The following is a 23,298-nucleotide window of genomic DNA, read 5'->3' on the forward strand; positions in this document are numbered from 1 at the left end:
GCAGTCTTGCTTGACTCTCTCTGTCAGACTATTCACTGTGACCAGAAGGGGATCAGTGACTCAATTAGGGCATCACACATTTCACTGATGCTGCAATGTTACAATGCTCTTCTGTGGGCATCTTTATCTAGGCATATCAGAGAATAATAAAGCTGTCATACTGTCTTCCCCATTCTAACAATCTACTATTTTGCCAGCAGATCACATCTTTCCTTCACAGCAGCAGCAAACTAAACAATGGATTATCTATCTGTATAGGACTTTAGGGCACATTTATTAAGACCAGCGTTTTAAACTTGTGGTGGTTCCACCAAAGTTATGAAGAAGCATGGACCTCTTCATAACTTCGGCATAGTCCCCATAGCTTCCTTGCTGTCTTACATTTAGACCTTTTTCTACACCTCAAAACAGCCATAGAAAATGGTAAATGAGTGGGGCCTGCTGGCCCATCCCCTTACCCTACCCACACATCAAGACATTGACTTTTCAGTCGATTTGTATCTCTTTTATTATGCATCATTTAAACAGCTATGACATGTTTTATGGCCACAGCCTTACATGGTAGCCACTTAGTAAGCACTTTGGAGGCACTGTTCTCATTTGTGAAGAATCTCTACCTGCACATTTTCCCACTGTAAATTGCCTAAAGTTCTCCCTTTCTCATTACCCTACGGTCTCATTCATACTACTATATTACTATATTACAGATCTGTATTACAGATCTGTAAGCAGAGCTTTAGACTAGAGATGAGGGTAGTTTTGAAAAATATGATTTGGCCGATTCGCCAAAGTTTGCCAAGAAATTCGATTTGTTACAAATTCATTTGTCACAAATCACTATATATCAGGTATATCTGTATGTCACGGTGGCTGAGGGAATGTATGGAGCAGGCTGCTGCAGTGAGCCCGCTCCATAAGCAGCAGTAACAGTGACACTAGTGGCCCCATGGCAGAGTCAGGAGAGTGGCAACAGTGCCAGTAAAAGTGACAGTAGTGGTCCCATGACAGAGCAGTGAGGGTGTCAGCAGCAGCAGTGATGCACACAGTGATATATTACACCTGCCTTTAATACTGAGGCACTGTAACTGTATCACTAAAATAACAGATTAACTATGAATTTTGGTGCACTGCACAGCGATGCACACGGCGTTACACTCTCTGCAGTTTCCCTGCACTCTCCCTGCAGATTCCCTGCACTCTCCCTCTTCAATATTATCCTATTAACAGTTTGCAGCATCACTGTCCCTAGCGCATGAGCGCTTGCCACGTCTCTCCCTATGCTTAGCTCACAGGACAATGGCGGAGATCGCGCGTGATGAGGGTTTTATAGGGCTGTGACATCACAGGGGGATGGCTACCTGCAAATTGGCTGGCTGCATGGCATTATGGGTGATCTCACGTTCCCGAGCTTCTTAATTTCGCTTTGTAACATGTGCAGCCGCCATTTTAGAAAAAACTGATTCGTTACCAGGAAGTGCAAGAAAATTCGGCTTCATTGCAAATTGACGTTTTCCTAAAATTCGGACTGAATCTCGCTTTGAATGGTTCACTTCGCTCAACACTACTGGCGTCCATAGACTTCTGTAGGACAATATTGTGCTTCTAATTTCAGACATCGGTAGATACAATTTCCCCTGGATGCAGTGTTGGGTGCTATTATACCTCTTTAATACAGCACTGTAAGGAAGATGCAAGCTCCACTGTAAGCTCCATAGTATGGATCTGCAGGTTTGCCATGTGCATAAGAACCTAAGAACCTATTGACATTCAATATTCCCATGAGTGTCATCTAGTCACTGTACTATACTGTGTATTCAACAAAACATGCCATATACACTCACCTAAAGAATTATTAGGAACACCTGTTCTATTTCTCATTAATGCAATTATCTAGTCAACCAATCACATGGCAGTTGCTTCAATGCATTTAGGGGTGTGGTCCTGGTCAAGACAATCTCCTGAACTCCAAACTGAATGTCAGAATGGGAAAGAAAGGTGATTTAAGCAATTCTGAGCGTGGTATGGTTGTTGGTGCCAGACGGGCCAGTCTGAGTATTTCACAATCTGCTCAGTTACTGGGATTTTCATGCACAACCATTTCTAGGGTTTACAAAGAATGGTGTGAAAAGGGAAAAACATCCAGTATGCGGCAGTCCTGTGGGCAAAAATGCCTTGTGAATGCTAGAGGTCAGAGGAGAATGGGCCGACTGATTCAAGCTGATAGAAGAGCAACGTTGACTGAAATAACCACTCGTTACAACCGAGGTATGCAGCAAAGCATACAGAGGCTACAATTTGTTGCCTGGTCTGATGAGTCTCGATTTCTGTTGAGACATTCAAATGGTAGAGTCCGAATTTGGCGTAAACAGAATGAGAACATGTATCCATCCTCTGATGGCTACTTCCAGCAGGATAATGCACCATGTCACAAAGCTTGAATCATTTCAAATTGGTTTCTTGAACATGACAATGAGTTCACTGTACTAAAATGGCCCCCACAGTCACCAGATCTCAACCCAATAGAGCATCTTTGTCACGGCGGGCGTGCACTCAGACTCACAGATAACCAACCAGGCTCTGGGCGAGAGACAGGGGAAGGGTCACCTCCTAGCTAATCCCTGACCTCTTTCCCTGCACTGCTCAGCCCACATGCAGACCTTAATGGTAGGTGCCTGGACTGAAACACCCTAAATTCCCTAAGATGGTGAAGAGGGGAAATAGGAGCAGCCTGCTCGCACAGAACCTGGATGGGAGAGATGACACAAAACAACCAAACTAGAAATCACACTTATCTTTCTGAGCTGGAACAGACAACCTTCCTTCCTAGCTTCCAAGACCACAATGATTCCTATAATTTGCTCAGAGCACTGGGATGGTGTCTGTGCTATTTAAACTAATGACCCCACCCAGTGCACCTGATGAGAGGCGGATCCAGCACGGCTCCAAAACAAACACTAAACTTGTGCTGCTATCCTGTCCGACCTCCGCACATAGTCAGAGCGGGGCATGACAATCTTTGGGATAGTGGTAGGTTGTGGTGGCTCACTAGCAAGTAGTTAAGGTATGGTGCTGCAAGCTCATATAGAGGGAATCACCCCACCCTCTCTTAAAGGCAAATGTAGTAATAGAGTAATGAGCGAGCACTCATACACTTGGCAACCAAATTGACATGTGCAGAAAATATTTATTAAATCCCCATAAAATACAAGTAATAAAATTTATAAGAACAATGTAGCAATAATATACAACATTACAGTCACATATATTGTGGTAGATATGATCAACACTATATTCATATGACTCAATAGTGTCGATAAATTCAATAATATATATCACACCAAGAAACTTCAAGTATATGCCGTTATTTGGGAAAGAGGGGGTATTATCTTCTAGCGCTCTATCCCAATTTGGGAAACTGAATGTCACTGAAAATGCTGTAGGTGTATTCACTGGGAGTGCAATATGTTCATAAAGTGTCCACAGGAATCCTGATAATGTGAAAAGTCTCTTATAGCATATCCTTTTATGGTCGATATGAGCTTTGGATTGAGGAAAACTTTAAATCGATATTTGGCTTACCGTCTAGCGTCTGCTTTCTCCCTATTGCTTCAATGGAGCTTTAAATATTTGCCGGCTTATTCAGTCGCTCCATACAGCAAGCTGGTTTAAATTTCGCGGGAGTTCCAAAGATCGCGGGAGTTGCCACTCTGTTCCGCAATTTCCTTTGGTGCAGCTTTCGACGATAAGAATAGTTAATCCTTTACTGTAGAGATTTTCTTCTGTATGGCCATACAGTATTATCGGAGGCTTTTCAATGCAGGTACATCACTTGTTTCACCATACGCGTTACGGGTAGATTCACTCTCCCTTCCTTGACCACTGAGGAAGGGAGAGTGAATCTACCCGTAACGCGTATGGTGAAACAAGTGATGTACCTGCATTGAAAAGCCTCCGATAATACTGTATGGCCATACAGAAGAAAATCTCTACAGTAAAGGATTAACTATTCTTATCGTCGAAAGCTGCACCAAAGGAAATTGCGGAACAGAGTGGCAACTCCCGCGATCTTTGGAACTCCCGCGAAATTTAAACCAGCTTGCTGTATGGAGCGACTGAATAAGCCGGCAAATATTTAAAGCTCCATTGAAGCAATAGGGAGAAAGCAGACGCTAGACGGTAAGCCAAATATCGATTTAAAGTTTTCTTCAATCCAAAGCTAATATCGACCATAAAAGGATATGCTATAAGAGACTTTTCACATTATCAGGATTCCTGTGGACACTTTATGAACATATTGCACTCCCAGTGAATACACCTACAGCATTTTCAGTGACATTCAGTTTCCCAAATTGGGATAGAGCGCTAGAAGATAATACCCCCTCTTTCCCAAATAACGGCATATACTTGAAGTTTCTTGGTGTGATATATATTATTGAATTTATCGACACTATTGAGTCATATGAATATAGTGTTGATCATATCTACCACAATATATGTGACTGTAATGTTGTATATTATTGCTACATTGTTCTTATAAATTTTATTACTTGTATTTTATGGGGATTTAATAAATATTTTCTGCACATGTCAATTTGGTTGCCAAGTGTATGAGTGCTCGCTCATTACTCTATTACTACAATCTTTGGGATGTGGTGGAACGGGAGCTTTGTGCCCTGGATGTGCATCCCTCAAATCTCCATCAACTGCAAGATGCTATCCTATCAATATGGGCCAACATTTCTAAAGAATGCTATCAGCACCTTGTTGAATCAATGCCACGTAGAATTAAGGCAGTTCTGAAGGCAAAAGGGGGTCCAACACCGTATTAGTATGGTGTTCCTAATAGTTCTTTAGGTGAGTGTATGTCTGGATCTGGAGAATCAGAAGGTCTCCTGGTTATCTAAGGGACACTTCAAGCATCAGCTCATCAAAGAAAAGTAGCGGCATGCCACATCTCTGCCCAGATTTATTTTCTCCATTTGATGAGCTTTTTTTAAATGATTATTTTGGTCAGTCTAATAAAGTCTTTTTTTCAAATTCTTTCAAGTTCTTGTGATCTTACCTTAGGTTGGATCATTTTGGTTGTTTCCAGTTGGATCCTAGGGCACACTTCTGTAAAGGGGTACTATGAGGACTAAGTCAGTGGGAGACTAAACCTCAGTTTATACTGTATCTTGCAGAGGTGTTCATGTTTGCTGAGCGACCTCATGTAATTAAACAACATGCGCTAACATGCGCTTGGTGGAACATTGTTAGATGCTTATATATTTACTTCAGCTATAGACAGCTTGGGGCTTTTCATAATGGGATGGCCTTTTCTTGTGCGCTCGGTACAAAATTGAGCAGTGAGGTTATTTATTCTCATTATTCCCTCAGAAGTTTTAACTGGAACTTTATGCTTCTTGTCTTCGCTGGCTCCATTCGGCCTTGATTATCCTGAATTTTTTAGATGTTGAGCTGACGTTGACATAACCTTCGTCTGTCTGATGAGGTCCGAGGAGAAAAATGTTTGAGACCCCTGCTATATAGGGCTTCTCCTCTCCATGGGCAAGCTAGTATTAGCAAATAAGGAGAGAAGAACCAACACATGCTTTTCTATAATGAATGGTTACTGGGGAGGGTGGACAAGTGTCACGTCCCCTATCTCATATCTATCATCTATATCATAGCTAACAAATATCTTAGCAAAAACAAACTCCACGGCACTTCCAGTAATATTAAAATAAAAAGGTGTTCTTTAATCACCAGATAGCAACGTTTCAGTCCTCTCAATGGGACCTTTCTCAAGCAGTGACAAAGTTACAATGGTGCCAAGTGTAGATATAAATACATATTCATGATAGTCATCAGACATAATTAATAAAGTGAAAATGCATGTGCATAATTTCAAAAAAATGATATAATAATATCACCAATACTGATGAGCGGCAGGGGCTATATTCGAATTTGCGATATTTCACGAATATTTGGGTGAATATTCATCATATATTCGCGAATTTGCAATCTTCGCAAATTATTTTTTTTTCAATGCGAACATCGTAATTTTAACTTCGCTTACTGCACATGCAAAAAAGGGAAGTGTCTCAGTTTTCAAACTACCCGAAGTTTGAGGAGATTGGAAAACATGGTTGGCAGCAATTTTCACGACAGTGAGGAAGAACACTGTAAGTAATTTGACATTACAGCAGTGTATTTGATTACATGTCACATGCATGTCAGCACAATCGCTTTATATGCAGATAGAGTGTTATAAAATATTCGACATTGCGAAAATCACCACTTATAATGCAAATGTTTTTTCACAATACATACAACTTCACATTTTATCAGGTCTAAGTAGATTTTACTGATTGGTGCACTAAGTATTATTGTGACATCACAGCACTATGTCTGTAGCATGTACGTATGGACAGCATAGAAATATCTCTCACATGTACATTGCACATCCATTTTCCTGCCGCTCACTATATACCCCACACACACAAACACAGTCTAAAGATTAGAGTTTGTGTCCTGTTGGTCAGGACTCAGGAGAAGCTTTCTTTGTCTTACCGCCAGTATTTGCTGGTTCATTTAGAGTTACCCAGGGTGCACCACAGGGAGGCGAACCAGCTGTACACCCCATACCGTACCGTCACTTCACTAGACAGGTACATCTCTGCTCAGCAGGCCAATATCCGATTGCTCAGACCCCAAACACATACAATCGCAATACAATCTGATCTTATAACGGTAATATTAAATCTAATATTTCCCCTTCAAACACTTAAATACTTTTTGATGTTTTGTTGAGGACATTATTTTCAATACTTGTATCAAAGAAAATTGGGATTATATGCTTGCATCTTTATCCTGCAGCGCATGTTGGAGCGGGGCTATGACCGAAGCCGGGTCCAGGCTGAGAAGCAGAGGATTGTGAGGGAGATCCATTTCGAGCTATGGAGGAAGTTCAACGGCAGGCACCCTAGGATGGCCATATTAAAGAAATGGTCCGATTTGAAGAGGAGGAACTCGGAATGGATCAGAGAGATCTGTGAAAGAATATGCCCAGGTACAATGCTTACATTACTTTTGTATCTCTCTCCAACACTCTGTAATGTATATATACAGTCAAGACCGGCGTCAGCACCCGGCATACCCGGGCAAGTGCCGGGGCCCACAACTCCTGCAGAGGCCCACAGCACAGAGGCCAGAAGCAATGAGCGCTTCCATCAATACAGATGGAAGCGCTCATTGCTGGAGCACCGGGAACTGCGGTCCTGTCACTCACCGCTCAGCTCCCCGCGCTCCTCCCATTCTTCAGGCTGGCAGCGGTCTGAATGGTGAAGCAGGAAGACTTCTCTGCGCTCTACCATTCAGCCTGCAGGCATAGATCACGCTGCTGGCCTGTGTGGGCGGAGCCTGCAGCTCAGTAATCTGCATAAGCTCCGCCCACACAGTGCTGCAGAGCGATCTGTGCCTGCAGGGAAGAGAGGACTGTGAGCTTCAGGAACGGGACAAGGTGAGTAGTTACTGTGTTTTTTTATTTTTAATACAGAGGGGTCACAGAGGATTTTATTCCTATGGAAGGGGCACAGAGGTCTTTTTTACTATGGAGGGGGGATCAGAGGACTTTATTACTATGGAGGGGGCACAGAGGTTTTTTCTACTATGGAGAGGCACAGAGGGCATTACTACTCTGGAGGGGGCACAATGGGCATTTCTACTATGGGGGGGCACAGAGCCAGAGGGCATTACTACGATGAAGTGGTAATTATTACTGTGAAGGGGCATAATGGGGATTTCTACTGTGAAGGAAGCATAGATAGGGCATTACAACTGTGAAAGGGGCACAGATAGGGCATTACAACTGTGAAAGGGGCACAGAGAGGGCATAGCTACTGTTAGAGGGCACACATCTGTACAAAACTACTGTGAAGGTTGTACAATGAGGGTGATACTACTGTGAGGGGGTACCATTTTTTTTAAGTATGGGGGGGGCAGAGAAAGGACCCACCCCAGGTTCCAAACACTGTAGGAACGCCACTAAAGCAGGGAACTATTTGCCCCCCGCTCCACCATTGAGCCGCCAGCGCTCCACAGCGGCAGCAGCATGATGTCCTCACACATCGTCCTGCTGATCTGTGTAGAAGGAGGAGCGGGGCAGGCTGGGAATCAGACTCTGTTCCTCCTACACAGCAGTGCGATGTGTCACAGTATCCTGCTGCTGCTGATGGCGAGAGCAGATCATGGGAGGAGCCAGGTGATTGAGGCGAGGAGTATTTATTGTTTTTTTTTTTTCACTTCCTGTGAAGGGGGCACATCTGGGCAGAACCACTGTTAAGGGGGCACTGGTCACATATCCTGGCATATCTACTGTGAAGGGCACACATCTTGGCATATCTACTGTGAAGGTGGTGGCACACATCATGGCATATCTACTGTGAAGGGGCACACATCTTGGCATATCAACTGTGAAGGGGGCACACATCTTGGCATATCTACTGTGAAGGGGGCACATCTGGGCATAACCACTGTGAAGGGGGCACATCTTGGCATATCTTCTGTGAAGGGGGCACACATCTTGGCATATCTACTGTGAAGGTGGCACACATCTTGGCATATCTACTGTGAAGGGGGCACACATCTTGGCATATCAACTGTGAAAGGGGCACACATCTTGGCATATCTACTGTGAAGGGGGCATATATCTTGGCATATGTACTGTGAGGGGGTACATATCTTGGCATATCTACTTTGAGGGGGCACATATCTTGGCATATCAACTGTGAGGGGGCACATATCTTGGCATATTTACCGTAAGGGGGCACATATTTTGGCATATCTACTGTGAGGGGCACATATTTTGGCATATCTACTGTGAAGGGGGCACATATCTTGGCATATCTACTGTGAGAAGGGCACATATCTTGGCATATCTACTGTGAGGGGGCACATATCTTGGCATATCTACTGTGAGGGGGCACATATCTGATGAGTAGCTTTGAGGGACTGAAACACTGGGTAGAAAATAAAAGTAGGCACATAAGGAGTGATTCACATATATCCGCTCTGTAGCATGCTCTGTGTAAGGTATTTAATCTATAATACATGGAGTTTCATTGCTGTAAGCTCTGTGCAAAATGCCACAAGGGGGCCCACTGAGACTTCATTTCCCAAGGGCCCACATGAACCTGGAGCCGGCCCTGTATACAGTTATGAAAAATGTGTGTGTGTGTGTATATATATATAAACTACAATAATCATTCTGTATTCCAGTAAAAAGCCCGGTCCATCATTACATTACATACATCCCACACTTAATTTGCACTTGTTATGAGTTCTGAGTTGTTTGTCTAAATTCTGAACATTGTGTGATTACAGGGGTTCCCGTTCCCTCTGTCCGCTGCAGGCCTCCGACAGAGGATCTGGAGGTGTTCGTGTTGTCCGCCGAGGAGGAGGAGGGAGAGGAGGGAGAGAAGGCTGGACCTTCCCAGCAGCGGCAACATAAGGCGCCAGCCTTACCTAATGTGGGCGAAGAGGTGAAGGTGGAAGAGGCTGGACCCTTCCAGCAGCCAGATTCCCCCCAGCTCCTGATGACAATGAAGAGGAGGAGGTTGTCACCACCCCCCGCCAGGAAGGTAAATATGTGCACATAGAAATATAATTCGGTATCCATGCCACTTAATCTGAATTGCAAGTAATTTTTATATTTTTTTTTATTCTAACAGTACTGATTAATAAAAAGAAAAATGCGGCAGATGCTGCAGGAGCACGAAGCTGGCATGCATGAGATGTGAAGGCTGGAAGCAGATCTGGAAGATGGAGGCGCTGCACCTCAAACAGATGAAGGAGATGTTTGAACTTCATGACCAACTGAAAAAGTTGCCATAGAGGCATGTTTGTAAATAAAATAAAAATTCTGTTGTAATGCGTGCTTCTGTTTTTTTATATTATTATGTTTTTGTGTAATTTTGAACGATAAGGTTGCAGTAAGGCTCCTTTAGTCCAGGGTCAAACTCATTAGGATCAGTACAGACAGTAGCAGCAGCAGCAGGTAAATGGTAACGGTGTAGTATAAGGCCTACACATAGCTGGGCCAAAATCATCAGGACAGACAGCAGCAGCAACAGCATGGAAATGGTAACGGGGTAGTATAAGGCCTACACATAGCTCGGTCAAAGTCTTCAGGACAGACAGCATCAGCATGTAAATGGTAACGGGGTAGTATAAGGCCTACACATAGCTCGGCCAAAGTCTTCAGGACAGACAGCATCAGCATGTAAATGGTAATGGGGTAGTATAAGGCCTACACATAGCTTGGCCAAACTCCTCAGGACAGACAGCAGCAGCATGTAAATGGTAACGGGGTAGTATAAGGCCTACACATAGCTTGGACAAAGTCATCAGGATAGACAGCAGCAGCATGTAAATGGTAACGGGGTAGTATAAGACCTACACATAGCTGGGCTAAACTCAGTCATAACAGACAGGAGCCGGTTCTTTGTTTGTAGCAGGAATATGTTCACAGGAATGGTCCCCACCAGACCAGGGCAACACCAAAAATAAACCACAAATTGCAACATATTCCTTTCACAATTTTTATTTCAAAGAATTTTTAAGATTGTAAAGCCCACAATTAATTAAAAAAAAAAGTATATATATATACACACATGGCATGGCACAGCCTCCAGAAAATGTGCGTTTATTCACCTCAACGCGACGTTTCCTTCCACACAATGGGACCTTTCTCAAGCAGTGTCAAAATTGAATGGTGCCAAATACAAATACAAACTCAGGTGATTATTTAATGAAAACTATTAATAATTGAATTACAATTAATGTGTTTGATTAGTATTGTGTCTAAAAATAAAAAATCCAGTTAAATTTTTTTTTAACATAATATACAAGTGTACATACTGTAAAGAGATTAATAACTTCACGTGAATTCATAATATGTGCTTAATTCAAAATTACATTTAAAAAAAATTATGTCCAAAACCAATTGTGTCATTACAATATCAGGTGTACCGATTAAAAGCATAATGGAGGGGGCCAAGAACTAACCAGCATGGATCCAATATAGCATCCCGTTTGGTTAAGAGCACATGTCGGCGCATTGCTTCAAGAAACATGTGATCGCATCGAAGGAGGAACACACACAGGCCGCGAGTGTCCACAGATAGGGCGTTCACATGATAACAGATTACGTGTTCGAACCTGAAATTGAATGCAAGCTGAGCCACAAACGCATCCTGTCTATGAAGTCACATGATAGCAACCATGGAAAAGAGAAGAATAACTCCCCAAATGCTGACATGGCTTCAAGAATATTAAATATACCACAGTTTATATTGCAAAGTGAAAAGCTGTGATTATATAAAAATCGCATGTGCAAATTATCATTACATAGTTGTCAAGAAGTCATAAAAATGTATATATAGATATATACAGTACAGACCAAAAGTTTGGACACACCTTCTCATTCAAAGAGTTTTCTTTATTTTCATGACTATGAAGGCATCAAAACTATGAATGAACACATGTGGAATTATATACATAACAAACATAACAAAGTGTGAAACAACTGAAAATATGTCATATTCTAGGTTCTTCAAAGTAGCCACCTTTTGCTTTGATTACTGCTTTGCACACTCTTGGCATTCTCTTGATGAGCTTCAAGAGGTAGTCCCCTGAAATGGTCTTCCAACAGTCTTGAAGGAGTTCCCAGAGATGCTTAGCACTTGTTGGCCCTTTTGCCTTCACTCTGTGGTCCAGCTCACCCCAAACCATCTCGATTGGGTTCAGGCCGGTGACTGTGGAGGCCAGGTCATCTGGCGCAGCACCCCATCACTCTCCTTCATGGTTCAAATAGCCCTTACTTTCAAAGTTTTCCCAATTTTTCGGCTGACTGACTGACGTTCATTTCTTAAAGTAATGATGACCACTCGTTTTTCTTTACTTAGCTGCTTTTTTCTTGCCATAATACAAATTCTAACAGTCTATTCAGTAGGACTGTCAGCTGTGTATCCACCTGACTTCTCCTCAACGCCACTGATGGTCCCAACCCCATTTATAAGGCAAGAAATCCCACTTATTAAACCTGACAGGGCACACCTATGAAGTGAAAACCATTTCAGGGGACTACCTCTTGAAGCTCATCAAGAGAATGCCAAGAGTGTGCAAAGCAGTAATCAAAGCAAAAGGTGGCTACTATGAAGAACCTAGAATATGACATATTTTCAGTTGTTTCACACTTGTTTGTTATGTATATAATTCCACATGTGTTAATTCATAGTTTTTGATGCCTTCAGTGTGAATCTACAATTTTCATAGTCATGAAAATAAAGAAAACTCTTTGAATGAGAAGGTGTGTCCAAACTTTTGGTCTGTACTGTATATGTGGCAATAACGCTCCATTCCCAAAACCAGATTACCACACGGATGAGTATAATGCCAGTCACACCCAACCATGTGGAGAGGTCAACATGGAAATCAGGCATCCTGTTCAGGACGACAGACAACACCATGTTCGAACCTAAATTCTGATTGAAACAAACAAGAAAATAATAAAATAATAAAATTTTATTAGGTTCCTCAATCAGTCCTGTACAATGTTAACTGCACAAGACCTTTTGACAAAAGAAGCCCACATGCAGTCCGCACCTAGTTTTAGTAAGAACCACACCAGGGGAGCCCAAAACTCAAGTAAAGCAAAATTATAACATATAAAATGAAATAAATAAAAAAAAAGTTTTTGGGTGAATGAAGCGGAACACCGCATAATTGTATTTTATTCAAACAAATCTTCAAATCTTTAAGTATATATATATATATATATATATATATATATATATATATATACAGCTGCAAGAAAAAGTATGTGAACCCTTTGGAATGATATGGATTTCTGCACAAATTGGTCATAAAATGTGATCTGATCTTCATGTAAGTCACAACAATAGACAATCACAGTCTGCTTAAACTAATAACACACAAAGAATTAAATGTTACCATGTTTTTATTGAACACACCATGTAAACATTCACAGTGCAGGTGGAAAAATTATGTGAACCCTTGGATTTAATAACTGGTTGAACCTTCTTTGGCAGCAATAACTTCAACCAAATGTTTCCTGTAGTTGCAGATCAGACGTGCACAACGATCAGGAGTAATTCTTGACCATTCCTCTTTACAGAACTGTTTCGGTTCAGCAATATTTTTGGGATGTCTGGTGTGAATCGTTTTCTTGAGGTCATGCCACAGCATCTCAATCGGGTTGAGATCAGGACTCTGACTGGGCCACTCCAGAAAGCGTATTTTCTTCTGTTTACGCCATTCTGTTGTTGATTTACTTCTAGGCTTTGGGTCGTTGTCCTGTTGCAACATCCATCTTCTGTTGAGCTTCAGCTGGTGGACAGATGGCCTTAAGTTCTCCTGCAAAATGTCTTGATAAACTTGGGAATTCATTTTTCCTTCGATGATAGCAATCCGTCCAGGACCTGACACAGCAAAGCAGCTACAAACCATGATGCCCCCACCACCATACTTCACAGTTGGGATGAGGTTTTGATGTTGGTGTGCTGTGCCTCTTTTTCTCCACACATAGTGTTGTGTGTTTCTTCCAAACAACTCAACTTTGGTTTCATCTGTCCACAGAATATTTTGCCAGTACTGCTGTGGAACATCCAGGTGCTCTTGTGCAAACTGTAAACGTGCAGCAATGTTTTTTTTGGACAACAGTGGCTTCCTCTGGGGTATCCTCCCATTAAATCCATTCTTGTTTAGTGTTTTACGTATCGTACATTTGCTAACAGGGATGTTAGCATATGCCAGAGACTTGTAAGTCTTTAGCTGACACTCTAGGATTCTTCTTCACCTCATTGAGCAGTCTGTGCTGTGCTCTTGCAGTCATCTTTACAGTACGGCCACTCCTAGGGAGAGTAGCAGGAGTGCTGAACTTTCTCCTTATTTAGACAATTTGTCTTACCGTGGACTGATGAACAGCAAGGCTTTTGAAAATACTTTTATAACCCTTTCCAGCTTTATGCAAGTCAACAATTCTTAATCGTAGGTCTTCTGAGAGCTCTTTTGTGCGAGGCATCATTCACATCAGGCAATGCTTCTTGTGAAAAGCAAACCCAGAACTGGTGTGTGTTTTTTATAGGGCAGGGCAGCTGTAACCAACACCTCCAATCTCATCTCATTGATTGGACTCCAGTTGGCTGACACCTCACTCCAATTAGCTCTTGGAGATGTCATTAGTCTAGGGGTTCACATACTTTTTCCACCTGCACTGTGAATGTTTACATGGTGTGTTCAATAAAAACATGGTAACATTTCATTCTTTGTGTGTTATTAGTTTAAGCAGACTGTGATTGTCTATTGTTGTGACTTAGATGAAGATCAGATCACATTTTATGACCAATTTGTGCAGAAATCCATATAATTCCAAAGGGTTCACATACTTTTTCTTATATAAATATATAAATATTGACAATATATGATGAACAGCGCACATGCGCAAAAATAAAGCATGCACACCAGTTTAAGAGAATTCTAATACTAGATAGTTGATAAAGTCCAAGGGTGAATAAGTGGTCCATGCTGGTTGTCCTCAGCAGTATCAGGACAGACAGCAGCAGCAGGTAATTGTTAAGGGTATAGTACCTAGCCTACACCTAGCTCGACCAAACTCAGCAGGAGCAGGACAGACTGCAGCAGGTAAATGGTGACGCTGTAGTGTAAGACATACACATAGCTGGGCCTAACTCAGCAGGAACGGAACAGACGTCAGCACGGAAATGGTAACACTGTAGTATAAGGCATAAACATAGCTGGGCCTAATTTAATAATATCAGGACAGACAGCAGCAGCTGGAAAATAGTAAAGCTGTAGTGTAAGGCAAACACATAGTTGGGCCTAACTCAGCAGGGACAGAACAGACAGCACCAGGGAAATGGTAACGCTGTTGTATAAGGCATACACATAGCTGGGCCTAACTCAGTAATATCAGGACAGACAGTAGCAGCTGGAAAATGGTAACGCTGTAGTGTAAGGCATAGTTGGGCCTAACTCAGCAGGAACAGAACAGACAGCAGCAGGTAAATGGTAACGCTGTAGTATAAGGCATACACATAGCTGGGCCTAACTCAGTAATATCAGGACAGACAGCACCAGGGAAATGTTTGCAACAGGAATGTGTTCCCAGGTATGGGCCCCACCAGACCGGGGCAACACCAAAAATAAATTTAGACACCTCTAACAGCAGCAGGTTCTTCATCTAGAGCAGGAATGTGCTTCCATGCATACAAAATGTAATATTTTCCTTTGACAAAATTGTTTTTCTAATGTATTTTAAGTTTGTACAGCCCACAATAAATTAGTACAACATTAGCTCCACAAGCTCTCAGTTTCCATATCGGGCACATCGAGTCTGCCGCTCCGTGTGCTGATTTCTCCAAGCCAGAGGGCAGCAGGACTGTCGGGGTTTAGCAGCAGCTCTCTCATCCTTCTTTTGTCTGTGAAGAGGCATGGTTCTTTCTGTGTTTCCTGCTCATCCTTCTACAACAGAAGCTAAGTGTCTCGCTTGTTTGTATTTTGTCTTTTCCCCTTGGTTGTTGTTACTAGGCCTCAGGGAGACGCTTGTTCCTTCATCTTTGAAGGAACGGGTTGTCTCAGCCATGCCAATATCTTTAGGTCACCTCAGGGTCTCCAGAGCTTCTAGGTTCCTGTGTATGGGCATTTATACCTTCAAGGAGTGCCCATATGGTTAGAAGTCAGGGCCAGGAGTAGGGTTATTTAGGTGGTGACCCTTTCCCTAGCGTTGAGGCCTAGTGGCTTTTCCCTTCCCACTGGTTATAGGTGTGGTGTTTACCCCTTTACCTCATCCGTGACAGTCATCCAGCACAGCGGAGTTTGTAGTCTGTTTTGAAGACACCATGTGTTCTCGAGTTACATAGAACTGCCAGTAAACTTACCCCACTAAACGAATGTAGCTGTGCTTCATCTTTGTGGACTTGACATAGAAATTCATACTCTTTAGGTTCATGAAAAATGTACAGTAATTCAGGCCTATACAATGCAGATCTCTGGAGGGGGAGAAGAATGCAGGGCTTTCAGGGAGAGATGGGGTATATAGATATATACATGTTGTCCATCATGCTATAATCTATCTATCTACCCAATCTCTCACAGAAAAACCCTGAAATCTTCTCCCCCTCCAGACATCTCCATTGTATAGGACCGGATTACTGTACGTTTTTCTTGAACCTACAGGATCTGATTTTCTATGTCAAGTTCACAAAGATGAAGCAGAGCGGCATTCTTTTTGTGGGGTTTACCGGCAGTTCTATGTAACTCGAGGACACATGTTGCCTTCAAAACAGACTACAAACTCCGCTCTGCTGGATGACAGTGTAAGTGCTACCTGGTGCCTGTCATCCCCTTTCTGGTGAAGTCTGCCGCGGGCTGTGTGACACTACCTCCAGTGTGTAGCCAAGCCTCACAGCTAAAGTCTTATTTAGCAGCCTGGCCTGCAATCGATGATCCGGGCTGCACACTGGAGGCAGCCGCCGAGGACCCTGCCAGCAGCCGTGGACCGTGACTGAGTCATCACTGAGGGGAAAGTAACTGATCCCGGCGGCAGAGCCGAGAACACTTCCCGACCCGGGTCGAGGCAAGCTGGCTCCTCACTGGCTTCTGTGCTCAGATGGGCAGAGGACAGATGGGTGCTGCCGATGACTGGAGCCCAGAGTGTGTGTGGCGCTGATCATGTATGGGTCGTGCGAGCGCCGGTAACCATGCCTCCTCACAGACAAAAAGAGGATGAGAGAGCCACTGCTAAACCCCGCCAGTCCTGCTACCCTCTGGCTTGGAGGAATCAGCACACGGTGCGGTAGGGTGCGTTACCACAGTGTTCTTCTCCAGACTCGATGTGCCCGATATGGAAGTGAGAGCAGACTGGTGTTGGCAGCGTGTGGATCGCTGTGTGCCAATTGGTATCTGAGAGGTCTATTTTCCAGTATGGTTTATGTATGGAGGGCAGTGTCCATAGATCACATAAAGGACTATGGGTTACACTGTACTAGACAATTAAAGATAGAAAATAGAAGGATAGTATTGGTGTCCTCAAACAGTGGAAGGTAATATAAATAGAAAAATTGACCCTTAACCCCTTAAGGACACGGCCATATTTAAATTTAAGGACCAGGCCATTTTCTGCAAATCTGACCAGTGTCACTTTTTGTGTGAATAACTTTAAAATGCTTTTACTTATCCAGGCCATTCTGAGATATTTTTTTTCCATCACATATTGTACTTAATGACACTGGTAAAATGGAGTAAAAAAAAAATAATTTTTATTTATAAAAAAAAATACCAAATTTACCAAATATTTGGAAAAATGTGCAAATTTCCATGTTTCAATTTCTCTACTTCTATAATACATAGTAATACCTCCAAAAATAGTTATCACTTTACATTCCCCATATGTCTACTTCATGTTTGGATAATTTTGGGAACGCCATTTTATTTTTTGGGGATGTTACAAGGCTTAGAAGTTTAGAAGCAAATCTTGAAATTTTTCAGAAATTTTCTAAAACCCACTTTTTAAGGACCAGTTCAGGTCTGAAGTCACTTTGTGAGGCTTACATAATAGAAATCACCCAAAAATTACCCCATTCTATAAACTACACCCCTCAAGGTATTCAAAACTGATTTTAAAAACGTTGTTAACCCTTTAGGTGTTGCACAAGAGTTAATGGCAAATGGAGATAAAATTTCAAAATTTCGATTTTTGGGCAAATTTTCCATTTTAATCCATTTTTTCCAGTAACAAAGCAAGGGTTAACAGCCAAACAAAACTCAATATGTATTGCCCTAATTCTGTAGTTTTTAGAAACACCCCATATGTGGTCGTAAACTACTGTACGGGCACATGGTAGGGCGTAATTGGGAAAGGAGCGCCGTGTGGTTTTTGAAAGGCAGATTTTGCTGGACTGGTTTATTTACACCATGTCCCATTTCAAGCCCCCCTGATGCACCTCTAGAGTAGAAACTCCATAAAAGTGACCCCATCTAAGAAGCTACACCCAAGGTATTCAAAATTGATTTTACAAACTTTGTTAACCCTTTAGGTGTTCCACAAGAGTTATTGGCAAATGGATATGAAATTTCAGAATTTAAATTTTTGGGCAAATTTTCCATTTTAATCCATTTTTTCCAGTAACAAAGCAAGGGTTAACAGCCAAACAAAACTCAATATTTGTTGCCTGGATTCTGTAGTTTACAGAAACACTTCATATGTGGTCGTAAACTGCTGTACGGGCACACGGTAGGGCACAGAAGGAAAGGAATGCCATATGGTTTTTGGAAGGCAGATTTTGCTGGACTGTTTTTTTTTTTTACACCATGTCCCATTTGAAGCCCCCCTGATGCAACCCTAGAGTAGAAACTCCATAAAAGTGACCCCATCTAAGAAACTACACCCCTCAAGGTGTTCAAAACTGATTTTACAAACGTCGTTAACCCTTTAAGGTGTTCCACAAGAGTTATTGGCAAATGGAGATGAAATTTCAGAATTTTAATTTATTTGGCAAATTTTCAATTTTAATCCATTTTTTCCAGTAACAAAGCAAGGGTTAACAGCCAAACAAAACTCAATATTTATGGCCCTGATTCTGTAGTTTACAGAAACACCCCATATGTGGTCGTAAACTGCTGTACGGGCACATGGCAGGGTGCAGAAGAATGTTGTTATTTACAACATTCATCTGACAGGTTAGCTCATGTGGTATTTTTATAGACCAGGTTGTCACGGACACGGCGATACCTAATATGTATACTTTTTTTTTATTTATGTAAGTTTTACACAATGATTTCATTTTTGAAGCAAAAAAAATCATGTTTTAGTGTTTCATAGTCTGAGAGCCATAATTTTTTCAGTTTTTTGGCGATTACCTTGGGTAGGGTATGATTTTTGCGGGATGAGATGACGGTTTTATTGGAACTATTTTGGGGTGCGTGTGACTTTTTGATCGCTTGCTATTACACTTTTTGTGATGTAAGGTGACAAAAAATGGTTTATTTAGCACAGTTTTTATTTTTTATTTTTTACGGTGTTCATCTGAGGGGTTAGGTCATGTGATATTTTTATAGAGCCTGTCGATATGGACGCGGCGATACCTAATATGTATACTTTTTTTTTTATTTCTATAAGTTTTACACAATAATATAATTATTATTATTTATTTTAATCCAATAAATATTTTATTTTCTTCAATAATAATAACATAGTATTTAAACAAAGCCAAAAAAAAAAAAAAAAGAAAAGCAAAGAGAAAAAAAGGAAAAAAGAAAAAAAAAGTACACACAAAGTATGTTTATACACATAAAGAGGATATTACTATCATTTTAACATCATCTCAACCATAAGAATAAATCCGGCTCTGTAAAGTCAAGCCTAATATCTTTAATCCCGAATATTCCCACCCCCCTTCCCTTGGCACGGACCCGATACTCCCTCCCCCCGTACCCGCCTACGTACACCACCCAGCAGAACGCAGTAATCAGTCCACCTCGCTGGCACAGATAAAGGGGTATCACGTACCTTACCTTCTCTGCTTCTCAATCTCCTCATACAGCTTTATTTGGGACATAATCCTTCTCCACTCCTCAAATACGGGGGATATGGGGGATCCCCATCTCTTAACTATCAGAACCTTTGCTATCAAGCAGCCCTTCAACCAGATCAAATGGTATACAGAAGAGTTTGGCTTTTCTGGTATATAGGCGCCCAAAATCACCGAGATCATATCCGGTACACAAGATTGGGGGAAATCCCCCTGGAGTGCTGTAAATACCTGCTCCCAAAACCGCTTTATCACGCAACATTCCCATAAAAGATGGATATATCCGACGTTAGGGCTGCCACACTTTCGACAGAAAAATTCACGACCTCTATCATTAGCAAACTTAGCCTGCATTTGTGGTGTATAATACAACCTATGCAAAATTTTAAACTGGATCAATCTATAACTGTTTGCAGAAATTACCTTTTTCGTATTTTTAAAAATCTGTGGCCAGGGGAGAGGAGGGATTCCCAACTACCGTTCCCATTTAGGCATGCTTTTAAAGGGAGTCACCGTGGACAGTGAAACTCGCAATTTAGCATAAATCTGTGCCATTTTTATCTTTTTCCCTAAGTGAGAAAAACAATAATCAAAAAGTAAGTGTTGTTGGGTGATCATATATGTTTTATTAAGTGTAGCTTTGTATGCATGTTTTAAGCGTGCATACATAAACTGGTCTAAAAATGAAATGTTTGTGAAATTGAAGTCCCCTAATACCTTAAAACGGTCTGCAACAAACAAATGTGCCACTCTAGTGATACCCCTACGACTCCAATAAGTGTAATCAGTTATTTTCAAAAATTCTGGTAAGTTCTGATTCTCCCACAACGGGGTAAAATGAAGCAGATGTGACACCTGCAGAGTCGTTTTCAATGTATCCCAGACTCTCTGGAGAGCCCTCGGGATCAAACAACTAGTGTCCAAATCTGGAGTGCTGTAAATACCTGCTCCCAAAACCGCTTTATCACGCAACATTCCCATAAAAGATGGATATATCCGACGTTAGGGCTGCCACACTTTCGACAGAAAAATTCACGACCTCTGTCATTAGCAAACTTAGCCTGCATTTGTGGTGTATAATACAACCTATGCAAAATTTTAAACCGGATCAATCTATAACTGTTTGCAGAAATTACCTTTTTCGTATTTTTAAAAATCTGTGGCCAGGGGAGAGGAGGGATTCCCAACTACCGTTCCCATTTAGGCATGCTTTTAAAGGGAGTCACCGTGGACAGTGAAACTCGCAATTTAGCATAAATCTGTGCCATTTTTATCTTTTTCCCTAAGTGAGAAAAACAATAATCAAAAAGTAAGTGTTGTTGGGTGATCATATATGTTTTATTAAGTGTAGCTTTGTATGCATGTTTTAAGCGTGCATACATAAACTGGTCTAAAAATGAAATGTTTGTGAAATTGAAGTCCCCTAATACCTTAAAACGGTCTGCAACAAACAAATGTGCCACTCTAGTGATACCCCTACGACTCCAATAAGTGTAATCAGTTATTTTCAAAAATTCTGGTAAGTTCTGATTCTCCCACAACGGGGTAAAATGAAGCAGATGTGACACCTGCAGAGTCGTTTTCAATGTATCCCAGACTCTCTGGAGAGCCCTCGGGATCAAACAACTAGTGTCCAAATCTCTAAACTGTGCTGTTTCTAAGTGCGAAAAAATATTATCAAGTGACCTACCAGTTACCCTAGTTAAATATTGCCCAAGTGCATTCTATCTAAAGTTAAAGCATCTTTGTAGCTGCACAGAAAAGAAATACCCTTGAAAGAAAGGAAGTGCCAATCCCCCCTCTGAGTCGGCCAGTCACAAGTACCTCTGCTTTATATGAACCCTCTTCCTCCCCCAAATTAGGTCGTTTATTAAAGCTTCTAGTCTATAAAAGAAGGCATCCTCTATCCAGATGGGGGAGGCACAGATCGGATACAAAACCAGAAGTAATATGATCATTTTAACTAATGCCAGTCTATCGGATTGCGATAGTATAAATTTTTGCCAGGCTCTGATTTTCCCCTTTACATTATCTATTACCGGGGAAAGATTTAAGTCGTAAAATCTACTTATAGGGACATCTATCTTTATCCCCAGATAGTCCAGAGAGTCATCCAAAGACAACATCCGAACCCGCGAACCCCCCTCGGGGGCATTTCGATTTAGCGGGAGGAGTGAGGACTTAGCCCAATTGATTAAATAACCAGAAAAGTAGACTAAACTCCTCTATCACCTGCATAACATGAGGGACGGCTTTCCAGCCCTGATCCAGAAAGAGGATAACATCGTCTGCATAGAGCCTAATTTTATCACTCTCTCTCGCTACCCCGAAGCCATTCAAACGGATCCTACAAGCCAACGGCTCCATAAATAGCGCAAATAAGAGGGGAGAGAGCGGGCAACCCTGTCTCGTACCGTGTTGAAGCTCAATAATAGAGGAGGGAACCCCATCAATGTTAACTCGGGCTATTGGTTGGGTGTATAGCAGTTTAGTCATTGCGATAAAAGTGGTCCCTAATCGGAAATGTGCCATAGTTCGCCACAGGAAGGACCACTCCACCCTGTCAAACGCTTTAGCAGCAAGATGGAGTGGTCCGGACTTCCCCCTACCGACAGGTTCAGATACACCCCGTAAAGATTCGCCTGAATCTGTCTACCGGGAATAAATCCTGTTTGAGTAAAATGAACCAGGGTTGCAATTACTCGTTTAAGACGGTTTGCTAAGGATTTTTAAAAAATCTTATAGTCTGTATTGAGGAGTGATATGGGCCTATAAGACCCAACCTCACTACCGTCCTTATCTTTTTTAAGAATTAAAATGATAATTGCCTCCCTGAAGGGGATAATTGCCTCCCTGAAACCTACAGCAGAATAGGGAGAAGTACCTTAGCGTGGTACCTATAGAGTTCAAATGGCAAACCATCCGCCCCAGGAGAGGAGTTATATTTAACCGAGCGAAGAGCATCCTCTAACTCTGCCTGTCGTATAGGATGATCGAGCATTCTGGTTTCCTGAGGCGAGAGGAAGGGCATTTCTAATTGATCCAGATAATCGTCAATTTTTGAGGGACTACATGCCGTTTCAGATCTATATACACCAGAGTAATACTCAGTAAATTCCTGTCTGATCAAGTCTGAATCCTTAACTATCTGACCCCGAGTGTTTCTAATATGCCTAATTTTAGTCCCACCCCTTTGACTTGCGACCAGTGCTGCTAACAGTTTCCCTGTTTTCCCCTCCTCACTAAAACGTCTCTGTCCTTGAAAGAAGAGTTTATGTTGGGCCTTATTTACCATAAAAGTCTTATATTGTTGGTTGGCTTCCTTCAATTCTCTACGTAGTGAATCTGTACCGTATTTCGTCAAAGCCCCCTGCAACTTCCTAACTGTCTCCCTCAATGCGTTTTCCTGCTTATGAAACTCAGCTCGTTGTCTTTTTATTTTAACGCAATAAAGGCCTCATACAAAATGAATATGGGTAGAGCCCTTGTTTCGATGCCAAAATTTGAGAATCTCCGCATTGATTAAATCCCTCTCACCAATGACTCCCAACCAATAGGGGTTCAATCTGAAGGTTCTATTGGGGCCCATGTTCACCCCCACTCCCCTGAGCAGAAGAAATACCGGGGAATGGTCAGAAATTCAATGCAATTCATATTTCATCTTCACTACTTGATCGGACATAGCCCC

This window comes from Bufo bufo, chromosome 2 (assembly GCF_905171765.1).
Source record: "Bufo bufo chromosome 2, aBufBuf1.1, whole genome shotgun sequence".
NCBI classification, from domain to species: Eukaryota; Metazoa; Chordata; class Amphibia; order Anura; family Bufonidae; genus Bufo; species Bufo bufo.